At 34.9% G+C, this 13,907-nt stretch overlaps 1 pseudogene; it reads left to right on the plus strand.

Moving 5' to 3' along the window:
* Positions 1 to 4,986: 4,986 nt before the first annotated feature.
* On the plus strand, positions 4,987 to 5,963 carry LOC125937911 (dynactin subunit 6-like; annotated as a pseudogene).
* The last annotated feature ends 7,944 nt before the right edge of the window (positions 5,964 to 13,907 follow it).

A 13,907-nucleotide genomic window follows, 5' to 3' on the forward strand; every position in this document is an offset into this window, starting at 1 on the left:
CACTTATATGAGGTGTCTAAAGTAGTCACATTCGTAGAAGCAGAAAGTAGAGTGGTGGTTACCAATGACTTTCAGGGAGGGGAGGAGCAGGGAGTTAACAGAGAGTTTCAGTTTTGCAATATGAAAAAGTCACGGACATCTGTTGCACATCAGTTTGAATATACTTAACAGTAGTGAACTGTACCTTTTAAAACTGTTGATGGGAACCTGGGTAGCTCAGTCGGTTAAATGTCTGACACTTGATTTTGGCTCAAATCATTATCTCAGGGTCCTGAGATCAAGCCCCACATTGAACTATGCACTGGCATGGAGCCCGCTTAGAATTCTGTCTCTCCTTTTCCCTTTGCCCCTCCGCACTCTCACACACGTGTGCTCGCTCTCTCTCTCTCTCTCTCTCTCTCTCTTTCTCTTTCTTAAAAAAAATGGTTGAAATGCTAAATTTAATGTTATGTGTTCTTTACCACAACTAAAAATTTAAAACAAAACCTTCTAAACTCCTTTCTGTGACCTCCTTCTTTGCAACTACTACTAGGACAGATGAGATGGGACTCTCCCATACTCAACAAGTTTATAAATTCAGTTCTGTATCATCAGCAGCCTTCCCTCATGATTTCTGGGGGACTTAGTGTGCCATGTACACCCCGCAGGTCACAAGTCCACAAATATAGTGCTCAAGAACATAGGCTTTGAAGACAGACACATTACAGGCCCTTGAAGTTCTGGCATTCACTAGCTGTAAAATTTGGGGAAATGTATGAAACCTCTCTGATACTTCCTTCTTCACATGGGGACAGAATAAGAGTGCTTACTGCATAGGGTCATCGTGAGTATTAAGTATGATAATAAATGAAAGTCTGGCATAGTGCCTGGCACACAGTAAGATGGTGCTTAATAAATGTAGCTTCTGATAGTGCTCTGTGCCCATTGATACCATTCCTTCCACTACTCCATCATTCTGAGTGAAAAGTGGGAAGGATTCCTGCCCCCTCCATCTGATGCTTCCTTTCTGTTTATTTCCTAAACTACCATTTATCAAGCTCCTACCAAGTGCCAGGCCCTGGGCTAGGCATTGGGAGTGTGATACACAAGTGCTACATCATAAATGAGTTTCACCTCTGGTAGCAGAGTGAACATGCACTCAAATAATACACAAAAGTAAACTGGAAGTGTGAGGTGAAGTGCTGAGAGTGAAGGGAGCACAAAAACATCTACCGTCAGGGTTCCAAATTAAAACACAAGTTTTACATTTGTTACATATGTGCAATAACTAGTTGCAACATGTGAGAGCGCTGGCATATACTGGGCACTCAATAAATCTTAGCTTCCTTTTATTTTAAGATACTTAGAAGCTTTGTTCTGCTTCTTTCAACATGTTATTATCCATAAATCTACTAGAGTCACAAGTTATAATAGGTAGAATATCCTACAAGAGAAAGTCAGTGACTAGAATGTTGTAAATTTTTGTTCTAAAATTTCTGTTTATTTCTGGAGGTCAGAATCCCAAGGGATAAGCAATGTAAAATTAAATAATATAAAATTAAAGAGGATAATGATATGTAAGCCTCTATTACTGTAATGGTATGTAATAAGAACTTAGCAAACTTGATTTTTATTTTCCTCACTTGCATTTGCTTTAGATGCTGTACAAAACAATGTAAAATAAATTCTCAATATATCTTTGTCTTTGAAATCAATCAATCAATCAATCAATCACTGTGTTACAGAACTGTTTTAAAACCCCATCTTCAGGAAAGTTAGTAGTGGTTGTAATAATAATAATAATAATAATAATAATAAATTGTTTTATTGTGGGAGACTGAAAATAAGCTGGATAAAGGGTCTAAAGACAGAATCCATTAGCTTTGTTTCTTCTTCACAACACCTCTGGCCTTTTAAAAATAATTCCACCACTTCAGATCCTTTTTGAGAAGAGGATCCAGAAACAGAGTACAATTAGTCTTGAGACTTTCCCTCTCTTTTCTCCAAAAAAAGAGGGAAAAAATTAAATCAACTTACTATATGCATGGTACTAAATATTTTTACATCTAATATCCCATTCTCCTCAGAGCATCTCTGCAAAATGAAACTAGTGTTCTCATTTTCCAAATGACAGACATGAGACTCAGAGATGTTCTACAACCTGCCTTGAATCACACAGCTGGTAAGATTCCAGGTCTGTGTGACCAGCAATCTGGTTGTTAGTTCAAATTTCTTACCCTGGCAGGAGCTGTGACAGCTCCTTAACTGTTTTATTATTCTCAAATTATCCAGAAGGATGCCAGATCCAAGTATAACTTTTTCTGGACATACTTAAAAATTGGAAAGCTGCAACAGGTACTGATCTGAATAATCTTGACTTTGAAAGCTTCTCAAGTTCTTGTAAGTAAACAGATCACAAAAGAAAAGCTATCATAAATATTGCAGCAAGTTAAACTTTCTTTGGAGAAAGTTTCTGAATTCCATGTCTATGAATATCAAAGAAATAAGAATTGCAAGTGGGTATCCATATAATGCTGTGTTAACATTCACTGCTCATTCTCCCTCCTGCTTCAATGGTGGAAAAGATTAATATATCATTCAGTTAATACAAAGTGTAATTTATTTCCAGAGTGCTATGTTTCCTTTATAGCATCAAATCTGGCAGCTCTACACAAGTGCTGTTCTGTCAAGTGGAATAACGCTTTCAATGAACTTGTCTCTGGAATATCAAATGTGTAATCTGCTGCACAACACGCAATCCTACTGCTCAAGCCCTCATCATCTAGTCTACTGGCTTCCACATAAAAAAAAAAAAAAAAAAAAAAAAAAAAAAAAAAAAAACCACTCCAAGGCCCTGACCTCAATAAGATGTGAACCAGCCACCAGAATCTACAAGATTAGTTCTAGTTTGTTCAAGTCCCATTCTGCAATTCTGCTTCTGTAACCACTGAGCATAAAGAGGGTAGGAATATTTCACAAACCCTAAAGTACTCTGGCCCTGGACAGACAATATTCTACAGAACAATGAGATTTATATTGCTTCTCCCAAGAAGAGTGCATTCCCATGGAATCCTAATACCCTCTCCTGGGACCCTCATTGGGTAATGCTTAGATGCTCCAAAACCTACACCTTGGCCAGCAACTAGGTTTTGCCGTTCTGTCATACTGCCCCAGTACTTTAACAGAATTTTATCCAGCTAGACATCATGCTTCTAAGAAACAACAAAGGCAACTCAAAAATATCTACTTTGCTAGTAACAATGAGACCAGACCCTTTCCTTCCATGAATTCATTCCTGGGCTGCTCTTTTCTGATCTTTTTCCCCTTTAGCTACCACGAGACCTCAAGATTTACTTGTGGCTCCCAGAACATGAATTTTGTGTTTGTCTCATCTCTCCCAGTGTAAACTCAGGTTCACCTAAGGACTGTGTGAATTTGGCTTATCCAATTCATTTAACAAAAAGAATACTTATATGTGCCAGCATTATTCTAGGTGCAAAGAATAACAAAGAAAGTTATATAAAGTGATAGATGCTAAAAAGAAAAACTAAATCAAGAAAGTAGATGGGGAATGATAACTCAAATGCAAACAGGGTCATCAAAGAAGGCCCCACTTTGGAAGTGATATTTTAGCAAAGACCTAAATGAAATGAAGGAGAAGGCTGCTAGTTGAGCTGCCTCAGGTAAGAGTAACCTGCCAGATGTAACAGTCATGGAGAACATGAATGATAGAGTCAAGTGGGTCTATCTCTTGCTATTTAAGAAAGGATCAACATATTGCTTATTACTTATTTTCTCTGAGCCTCAATGTTTTCAACTATAAAAATCTCAAAGGAATTTTTAGTTTCAGTGAGATAATATACATAAAACTCAAGTCACTTCATTGCAGCTCAATCAGTGTTATTTAAATAGATAAATGATATATAAGTAGACAGAGAGATGGGCAAATTGACAAGAGAATATGGTAAAGTAGAATAGGATTAGATAGGACAGAAGAAGATGCAACAGGGCAGGAGAGCTCAAGATGGCCACATGGGTAGTTAGAGAGATAATATCCATATAGGCCCAGAGAATCCAACCTTACTACTTAGCCCCCACTTAACTGGGGCACCTAGCTACACAATCCATAACGTAGTCTCCTGATTTGTGTCCTAGACATAGCTCTAACACTAAAAATTAGTGTGACTTTGGATAACTCATCCAGTACTTTTGAGTTTTATGTTCCTCATCATTTAAAGAGACCAAAGCACACTAAATAATTGTTATGGCTTCTTCAGGTCTGTTACTATATGTTTCAATAACGCCCAAAATTTATTTTTATGGGCTTTACCACAGTTAAATAAAGGAGTGATATTTACACAAAGGGATATAGGTTTTGTCATTTCTTAAAAATAGCAAGAAACAGTCTCCAGAATATATCATGTTAGGCCACAAAACAAATCTCAATAAATTCAAAAAAGACTAAAATAACATTATGCATCTTTTCCAACCACAACAATATGAAACTAGAAGTCAATCCAAGAAAAAATTTGGACAGAACACAAATACATGGTGGCTAAATAACATACTACTAAAAAATGAAAGGGTCAACCAAGAAATCAAAAAGGAAATAAAAAAATACATGGAGACAAATGAAAATGAAAACATAATAGTCCAAAATCTTTGGGATGCAGCAAAAGCTGTTTGTTCTAAGAGGGAAGATTATTGCAATAGAGGACTCCATCACAAAATAAAAAAAAATCTCAAATAAACAAACTTTGTATATATCTAAAGAAGCTAGAAAAAGAAGAACAAACAAATCCCAAAGCCAGTAGAAGTAAGGAAATAATAAAGATTAGAGCAGAAATGACTAAATTAAACAAAGGAACAGTTCAATGAAACCAGGAGCTGGTTCTTGGAAAAAATAAAATAAAATTGATAACCATTTAGCCAGACCCAACAAAGAGAGAGAAAGGACTCAAATAAATAAAATCAGAAATGGAGGAGAAATAAGACAAGGGCCAAAGCATGGCAGAAAAGGCTGAAAAGAGTGTGAAGATTGCTCCTGGAGCAGTTGTGTATATAGAAAGTGAAATTTGGGGCGATATTACTATAGGACCTAGGACAGTGATTCACTCTAAAGCATGAATTATTTCAGAAGCTTGGCCAAGAGTGATCGGTGAAGGTAATTTAAAAGAAGAACAAGTGTGCAACTACATGGATGGAACTAGAGGGCATTATGCTAAGCAAAACTAGAGAAAGACAAATCTATGACTTCACTCATATGAGGACTTTAAGAGACAAAACATGTACATAAGGGAAGTGAAGCAAAAATAATATAAAAACAGGGAGGGGGACAAAAATATAAGAGACTCTTAAATATGGAGAACAAACAGAGGGTTACTGGAGGGGTTGTGGGAGGAGGGATGGGCTAAATGGGTAAGGGACATTAAGGAATCTACTCCTGAAATCATTGTTGCACTATACGCTAACTTGGATGTAAATTAAAAAAATAAATTGAACAATACTGTATTATAAAACTATAAATAAATAAATAAATAAATACATAAATAAATAAACTAACTAAAAAATAAAAGAAGAACAGGTGCTTATCATAAATGCTTACCCTAATAATATCACCCTTGATGCTTGAAGATCCAAAGCCGAAACCTATGATCAATGGCAACAATAATGTGTTTGACGTTAGCTGTTATTTCCAAACCATGAAAATGGGAGACAATGCAATTGAATCAAAAGCATATGTGGGCAGAAACATAATATTGACAAGTAGTTGCATCATTGGAGCTTGCTGCAGCCTGAATACATTTGAGGTCATCCCTGAGAATACAATGATCTATGTATGGTACAGACTGCCTTCGTCAGGTGCAGACTAACCGACCACAGCCCCAGACACTACAGGTGGATTTTCTGATGAAAATCCTGCCCAAATACCACAACCTAAAGAAGACTATGAAAGGAAGCTCAACTCCAGTTAAGAACTAAGAACGACATATGACGTCAAGATAACAGTTGTTATATTTTTGAAAGGGTCACAGTGTTTATGCACTCTTACCAATTCACAGAATAATATATGTTGACTTTATTTTGTAAAATTGAGTCAGAGAGGAAAGTAATGGATTTTCCTTGTAACTGTCCTATATAATTTATATAAAATACATTATTTTCTTCTATCCTTATTGCTTTCCTGAGAATTTACAGATTTGGTTCAATTTTCTTTTGTCATATAAAATGTTGGCTATGCTTTTGGTTGTATAAAAGACTCCCTGTGATAAGAAAGGGCATATTATTATGTATTTCTGTTCTAGCATAAACTATACTAAATAAAAATGCTAATGACAAAAAATAGAAATAAAAACCAACACCACAGAAATACAAAGGATTATAAGAGAATACTATGAAAAATTATATGCTCATCAATTGGACGATGTAGAAGAAATGGATAAATTCCTAGAAACATATAACCTCCCAAAACTGAGTCAGGAAGAAACAGAAAATTTGAGCAGACCAGTTACTAGTGATGAGATTGAATTGGTAATCAAACAACTTCCAACAAACAAAATCCAGGACCAGATGGCTTCACAGGTAAATTCTACCAAATATTTAAAGAAGAGTTAATGCCCATCCTTCTCAAACTATTCCAAAAGATAGAAGATGAAGGAAAGCTTCCAAATTCATTCTATGAGGCCAACATTACCCTGACATCAAAACCAAAGACACTAAAAAACAGGCTGGTATCTCTGATGAACACAGGTGCAAAAATTCTCAGCAAAATATTAGTAAACTGAATACAAAAATACATTTTAAAAAGCCATTCACTAAGATTAAGTCTGATTTATTCCAGGGATGCAGGTGTGAATCAATATTTACAAATCACTCAATGTGATACATCACATCAAGAGAAAGGATAAAAATCATAGATCATCCCAAGGTCCCAGGGTGGCTCAGTCGGTTAAGTGTCCAACTCTTGATTTTGGCTCAAGACATGATCTCACAGTTGGGATCATCTCAATAGATACAGAAAAAGAATTTGACAAATACAACATGCATTCATAATAAAAGCTCTCAACAAAGTAGGTTTGGAGAAAACATATCTCAACCTATTAAAGGCCATGTATGAAAATCTACAGCTATCATCATCCTCAATGGGGAAAAACTGAGAGCTTTTCCTCTAAGATCAGCAATAAGACAAGGATGTCCACTCTCACCATTTTTATTCAACATGTTACTGGAAATCCTAGCCAAAGCAATCAGAAAAATAAAAGGAAATAAAAGCATACAAATTGGTAAGGAAAATTAAAATTTCCACTATTTGCAGATGACATGACACTATATTTGGAAAACCCTAAAGACTCCATCAAAAAACTATTAGAACTGACATATGAGTTCAGTTAAATGCAGGATACAAAACTAGACAACAATATGCAAAAGAATGAAACTGGACCACCTTCTTACACCTTACACAAAAATAAATTCAAAAGGGACTAAAGACCTAAATGTGAGACCTGAAGCCATAAAATTCCTAAAAGAAAATATAGGCAATAATCTGTTGCACACCAGCCTTAGTACTGTATTTGTGGATATGCCTCCTAAGGCAAGGGAAACAAAAGCAAAATTAAACCATTGGGACTACACCAAAATAAAACACTTTTGCACAGTGAAGGAAATCAGCAACAAAACAAAAAGGTAACCCCCTCAATGGGAGGAGACATTTGCAAATGAGATATCTGATAAGGGGTTAATATCCAAAATATATAAAGAACTTATACAATTCAACACACACACAAAACAAATAATCCAATTTAAAAGTGGGCAGAAGACAAACAAACAAAGAAAAAATAGGTGAAGAAATGGACTCTTAAATGCAGAAAACAAGCTGGTGGCTGCCAGAAGCTAGATGGGTGTGGGAATGGGTGAAATCAAGGGGATTAGGAGCACACTGATCTTGTTCAGCACTGAGTAATGCATAGAATTGTTGAATCATTATGTGGTACAGCTGAAACTAATATACTATTATATATAAATTATACTTCAATTAGGGGCTCCTGGGCATCTCAGTCAGTTGAAGGTCTGGCTCTTAAGCTCAGGTCATGATCCCAGGGTCATGGGATCAAGCCCCGCATCAGGCTCTGTGCTGAGTGTGTAGCCTGCTTAAGATTCTCTCTCTCTCTTCATGAATAGACACTTTTCCAAAGAAGGGATCTAGATGGCTAACAGACACATGAAAAAATGCTCAACATCACTCATCATCAGGAAAATACAAATCAAAACCACAATGAGATACCATCTCACACCAGTCAGAATCGCTAAAATGAACAACTCAGGCAACAAAAGATGTTGGCGAGGATGCAGAGAGGATCTCTTTTTCACTGCTGGTGGGAATGCATACTGGTGCAGCCACTCTGGAAAACAGTATGGAGGTTCCTCAAAATATTACAAATAGAACTACCCTATGATCCAGCAATTGCGCTGCTAGGTATTCATCCAAGTAATACAGTGGCACATGCACATGTTTCGAAGGGGCATGTGCACCCCAATGTTTATAGAAGCACTATCAACAATAGCCAAAGTATGGAAAGAGCCCAAATGTCCATTAAGAGATGAATGGATAAAGAATATGTGGTATATACACACAATGGGTATTACTCAGCAATCAAAAAGAATGAAATCTTGCCATTTGCAACCAAGTGGATGGAACTGGAGGGTATTATGCTAAGTGAAATTAGTCAGTCAGAGAAAGACAAAAATCATATGACTTCACTCATATGAGGACTTTGAGAGACAAAACAGATGAACATAAAGGAAGGGAAACAAAAATAATATAAAAACAGGGAGGGTGACAAAATAAAAGAGACTCATAAATACGGAGAACAAACATAAAGGAAGGGAAACAAAAATAATATAAAAACAGGGAGGGTGACAAAATAAAAGAGACTCATAAATATGGAGAACAAACTGAGGGTTGCTGGAAGGGTTGTGGGAGGGGGGATGGGCTAAATGGGTAAGGGGCATTAAGGAATCTACTGAAATCATTGCTTCACTATATACTAACTAATTTGGATGTAAATTTTAAAAAATAAAAAATAAAGCTAAATCAAAAAAACAAACAAACAAACAAAAACCACCAAGTGTAAATAATACTTCTGGAACCAGAGAGCTGTGCTTTATAAAGTAGTAGAAAGCTGAATATAGTACGCATTCCATGTGTTTTATCCCAATAAAATACAATGGTTGGCTACAAAAAAAAAAAAAAAAAAAAAAAAAAAGAACAAAACTAATGAGCTGAAGACAAACATTATTTAAATTGTTAACCTGTGTGTTTATTTGTTGTAAATTGGGGGAATTAAGATTCAGACTTTAAAAAGAGCAAGTATGGAAACAATATACTATAATGGAGACTCTTAATTTTATGTCAAAAGCAAGAATGCAAAATTGTATCTGTGCAATAGTTCCAATTATAGAGAACTTAATGTAAGTAAGGGTGCACGCACATGTGCACATGTGCACATGTGCACACACACACACACACAACCAGCATCAGAAAATATAAATTCTTGCATTTTTTAGACACCTTTAATTGGCAATGTTATGACTGACATCTAAATAAAAATTTGTCACTTAAAAAAAAAGAATGAAATTTTGCCATTTGCAACAAATGGATGGAACTAGATGGTATTATGTTAAATGAAATCAGTCAGTCAGTGAAACACAAATATCATATGACTTCACTCATATGTGGAATTTAATATACAAAACAGATAAACATAAGAGAGGGGAAGCAAAAATAATATAAAAACAGGGAAGGGGACAAAACATAAGAGACTCTATAATGTAGAGAACAAACAGGGTTGCTGGAGGGTTGTGTAGGGGGAAGGGGTGGGCTAAATGTGTGAAGGGCATTAAGGAAGACACTTGTTGGGGTGAGCACTGGTGTTATACATAGGAGACGAATCACTGGAATCTACTCCTGAAATCGTTACTGCATTATATGCCAACTAAGTTGGATGTAAATTTAAAATTTTGAAAAATTAAAAAAAATATTCTCTCTCTCCTTCTGCCTCTCTCCCCCACTCTCTCTCTCTAAAAAATTAAAAATATAAATAAACAAAACCTCAATTAGAATAAAAACAGTGAGCTCTTTAACATTTATTGAGCAACAACTATATACACAACTTCCTCATAAGGAATAGGAAGAGTCACAACAAAGAAACATACGACAGTGAAAACAGAAATTAAAATTTTTAAAAACAGAAATGTATGGTCCAAGACCTGAAAGACATTATTTAAAATGTATAGTAATCTTGACCTCTTGAACTTATCAAGTTCAGCATTTAAAAATAACTTCTATATAAATTTTCCATATTACTACAAGTGTAAATTTATCTTAATTTCAAGCTTTTAAAGTCTGTGCCAGGCAATAAAAATTAATGCAATTTGATTCCAATGTTATCTAATAATCACAATAACTTTTTCAATAAATATACAAAATATTAAATGAATATGAAAAATATGCAAGCCTATTTCCTTGACCTTCATGATATAACATACTGTTATTTATAAACTGATGACCATTCATTCATTTGGGAGCAATTACTAGAGACTAACATGTACCAAGCACAGTGTCTTCATGCAGGGAACACAAATATGTCAAGGCCTTTGCCTTGGAAAAGCACAATTTAGTGGGAAAGACAGAGAAAAAAAATGCTAGAGTACTGAATAATAAATTCATAATCAATGTGAATACATGATATAAGTGTACCATAATAGAAAAACAGATTAATGACCCCTTGGGTAATCAAAGGTTTCACAGGAGAAATACATTCAAGGAGTTTTAAAGAAAGGAAGACAATTTTTTCAACAAATATATATCATGCTCATAATCAGAAAAAAAGTGATAAAGAGTAATTATATCAAGGTGATTAGACCTTAGGTAATTATTTTTCTCTCTGGCCTTTTATTTTTTTGGATTGTGTCCAAATTGTGTTTTATAACTCTAATCAGAAAGTGATGCAATATTAATATTGCAAAATGAACTATGTGCTGTTTATGGTTAAGGTCCTTAAGTTTTATAACTAAAGCTAGAGCTAACTTTTCACTAACTTATCAAAAGTGACAGTAATCTGGTGACAAAAAGGTTAAAATTTAATCTTTAGTTTCCCAGTAAGGAAATAATATAGTCAACATTTACTATGTAGAACGCCATCCAGGAACACTGAAGAAACCCAGACAGCAACACTACTTGAACAACAGACAGACTTCATGCTTAGACTTTAAAATCTAAGTCATTCCTGCCCCCACATCACTTCTGCATCTTCCACAGCCCAGGCACATTATACCACTTGCCACCTGTGAGTAGAGCATGCTGATTGGGCTCATACACTTGCCCTTCTTTGACTGTTTGCCAGACTTCTACACATGATTCAAGACTGACCTTCCGCAATTTCTTCTGTAATGCCTCCCCATATAAAATGAAAACTAAGAATGAGACTTATATGTCAGGTTTTTTTTTCCCAAAAAGAGAATCAAAGGTTCTTAAGAAAGAGCTTTTCTAGGTGTGAGGCCTCTTCAGTCCAGGCCCTCCTTGTCTTTTAAGCCTGTTGGCCATGTTAGTCCTGCAGCTCTGCCCCTCAATGATCCTTCCTAAATACACTGTGTTGTTCATCTCTTGTCTTCCTCGCTTTCAAATATGAGTAAGATACACTCATCCTTTGGTCTGGCCTCACGGATCCCTTAGATATCTAGACTCCCAAAAAGAACAGAGGCACTGGGAACTTTAAATCAAGAATATCACATGTGTATAGTCATGTTAACATTATCATACTGACCAGAAGCTTTGTCTGACTAGTGAGTAATTAAGACTGATTTTAATTCATGCCCTGTTATATAGGTCCTCAATAAAAAAAAATGGAAAACTATAGTTATTACTCAATAAATATAATTTGTGGAAAAAATATCTTCAAGACATATTCAACAAATTTTATTGAATTCTTACTACATGCCAGGCATTATACTTCATCAAGCTTGTGTTCTAGGGCAGGATACAGAGCAAGTACTTACAGATAAAGTGATAAACTACTGCATAAAGAACTGCCTTTGGTATGAAAAATGAATACTCCATGTATTCTGGAGAAACTCTTTAGGGTTTAATTCATAGATGCCATTTTGATAATACCAGAGTTGGCTGAACCCTACTCCCCTAGGCTCGCAAGGCCACCTTTGCATTTCTCCCTATGAACACAATTCTTATCACTTAGAAATTATCTATTTATATTTCTATCTCTCTAAACAATGTGAGTTTCTCAAGAACAGAAGTCATATTTCATAACACTTTTTAAGAGTTTAACATAGATTTAATCATCTAGCAATGTGCCATAAAAGCAAATACAAAATGACTATAAACCATCAAAATCATTTACAATAGTAAAATCATGTTTCAGGCTCTACAAAATGTCCATAAACCTTTACACATATTGATTAAAAATGCACCCTCAATAGACTGTGAAGGAAGCATACAACACCAAAAAAATTTGGCAAATTTTGACCTAAATTATCAGAGATGAGTAGAGATGAAAGTTCTCTGGTCGATTCTCTTTGGGCTCTCTCTCTCACACCAGCTTCTAAACTGGAATATGGCTGCCTACAAAAACCGATATGATAATGCACAAGGAATAAAAAGGCCTGCAACATAAATGGGGTGATTCTTCCTGTACCTAGAAATTCATATTAATTTCAAAATTGGCATATTATTCAAGTAGAATTCAAAGTTTGCCTACATTTTGAAGATAAACTGGAAACTTCAAAATAAATTTCATGTATTCATAGGATGAAATCTGAGCCTTGGAGGCAGGAAATAGGGAAGAGCCTCACTATGGTCTGCCATTGAGGGAACTCTAGTGAAAAAGCTTAAGACCCTCTCATCGATATCAATCCCTTATTTGAGAAAGCAGGCATACTATTTTATTATACCACAAATGACAATTATCTAATAAAATTATGCCAGCTGTAATAATATGAATTAAGCTTTTCAATAACAACTTTCTTTTTTAGAATATGGAAAAAGCTTTTAAGAGATTATTTGGGATAAATGAGTTCTATGAAAAGAGAAATAAAAATAAATAACCAAGCTAATTGGTTTCTTCTTTCTGCCTTGATAAATTTAAAAGGAAACAGCATTCAGAATAAAATTCTGAACTTCAGTTGTCAAGTTGTCAAGTATTTGAAGACCTAACAAGAATATAATGGCAAAATTTTGTAAAAAAGTCTAAAGTCTTTTCATTTTTATCACATATACTTTTCTTTCCTATTTCATTCTACATCCTAAATAATATAAGAGAAACCTGAGTAAAAAAGTCCACCCAAAAATTATGTAGACAGATGTGTGAACAGTGAGAAAAACTATCATTGTCTTTGCCTTAGTGACAAAGGTAAAATATGCATGAATTATGTACGAGCTTAAACTAAAAGCTCTCAAAATATTTAAAAACTTTTAAATACTTAAAATTTTTAACCTACTTTTCCTCAATTTTCAATTGAAAAATAATTTAGCACTACAGAAAAAAAATATAAGAAAAAGAAAGTAAAAATTCTAATGACAAAAACAATGGCAATTGACCAAAAAAGTGTCAACCCAAGACAACACTGACCATGCTCTAATAATAAAGTTTCCTTCTCCAACATTTCAAAGAATCAATGGTCTCTCCAGGTATATATGACCAGTCATGTCTGACATGGTGGCCTAATGTGGCAGCAAAAATTCTTACAAGGCCACTGTTTTAGGATTGTCAGTGCAAAGTAAGGCCTGCCAATTAAAGTCTAAAACTACTGTGATTAAAGGATATTGATATTTAAAAATTAAAGTCATTTTCCATCACAATGGAAAAAAATCCTATTTTAATCATTTTGCAAGCAACTAAGAATATAATTAGTTGACC

This window comes from Panthera uncia, chromosome D1 (genome assembly GCF_023721935.1).
Source record: "Panthera uncia isolate 11264 chromosome D1, Puncia_PCG_1.0, whole genome shotgun sequence".
Lineage (NCBI taxonomy): Eukaryota > Metazoa > Chordata > Mammalia > Carnivora > Felidae > Panthera > Panthera uncia.